This window comes from Triticum dicoccoides, chromosome 6B, assembly GCF_002162155.2.
Source record: "Triticum dicoccoides isolate Atlit2015 ecotype Zavitan chromosome 6B, WEW_v2.0, whole genome shotgun sequence".
NCBI lineage: Eukaryota > Viridiplantae > Streptophyta > Magnoliopsida > Poales > Poaceae > Triticum > Triticum dicoccoides.
Genome location: NC_041391.1, coordinates 304596186 through 304597561, shown reverse-complemented (window position 1 = coordinate 304597561; position 1376 = coordinate 304596186). Strand labels below are relative to the sequence as shown.

The 1376-nt window shown below is 43.8% G+C and overlaps 1 protein-coding gene across 1 annotated transcript in view; it reads left to right on the top strand.

Moving 5' to 3' along the window:
- LOC119325367 (gamma carbonic anhydrase-like 2, mitochondrial) overlaps positions 1–1376 on the top strand; it is a 9192-nt gene that overhangs the window by 6748 nt on the left and 1068 nt on the right. The window lies entirely within an intron of this gene.

The following is a 1376-nucleotide window of genomic DNA, read 5'->3' as shown; positions in this document are numbered from 1 at the left end:
TGGTCCAGATTGATGTTAGGGGGTGGCTTTGGCGAGTAAGGAGATGGGTAGAGGTGGTAAAAATGTGTTGGCGGCTGAGAGTGGTTGGCAGTGGTCAGCACAGGGTTTTGTTGTGAGGGGAAGTAGAGGTGAAAGGCAGGAAAGTGAGGGGGTGGTGGGGTGGGCAATCTGCCCAGCCGGTGGAGGCGGTGGCGATTACCCCCACTGGAAAAGGGCACACTAGAGGTGCCGTTGATGAGGGGAAGCACCAGGGGCGAGCCCTCGTTAGAGGAGGGCCTGGGGCAGAGGTGGCGTCATGGGCGGCTGCTGCAGCTGTGGAATCTGGAGGTGGCGGCAGCGCCGATAGCCGTTGCTCGAGCGCCGTCAAGCGCATCCTCGGCTCGTTGGCGTGTGAAGGCCTCCAATTGCTTCCTAATGATCTTCATTTGCTCTACAGCCTTGATCTTGATTTATTTGCCCGCAATCGTAGATGGATCTGATACCAAATTGGAAGAATCTACTATTTACCTAACCCTAATTACTGAAAAGTAGATAAAAGTACTCCCTCCGTTTCTAAATATGTCTTTAGAGATTCCAATACAAACTACATACAGATGTATATAGACATATTTTAGAGTGTAGATTCACTCATTTTGCTCTGTATGTAGTCCTTATTGGAATATCTAAAAAGACTTATATTTAGGAATGGAGGGAGTAAACGATAGTATTCTTCTCTAGAAAAGACTTGACCAACAAGCGAAATCTATTCAAACTCTTAACAAGATCTCTATTGACTGGACACTTTCTCAACAAAGATGCTTAATCAACTAGGACTCTAATTAAGGAATAAGACTCCATGTTTGATGGGTTGGTCCCAATAACAGGGTCAAATAAGAAACATATGAACTGAAGAAATCATTGGAACTGGAAAGTTTTGGAGTAGCAAAAGAAAGGAATAGGAACCGGAGGAAAACTAGACTAGTAGGCGTTCTGTGGACTGTATGAGAACCAAAGGAAAGACTGGCTAGAAAAGGCAGCAGCAGCAGCCCACCTTATATTTATTACTCAGGTTGCATGCTGCTGCATGCTGATTTGACAGTAAGTAGCTACATGAACAACTTTTTTACTCCCTCCGTTCCTAAATATTTGTCTTTCTAGAGATTCCAACAAGTGACTACATACGGAGCAAAATGAGTGAATCTACACTCTAAAATATGTCGACATACATCCGTATGATGTAGTCCATTTGAAATGTCTAAAAAGACAAATATTTAGGAACGGAGGGAGTATTTGGAACCTCAATTTTGCAGGAAAACAAACATGCAAAGAGAGAATTTTTTTTGGCCAAAGTTCCCCTTTGATTTTCCTGTAAACTGAGCAGACCCTGAAGTAATAGT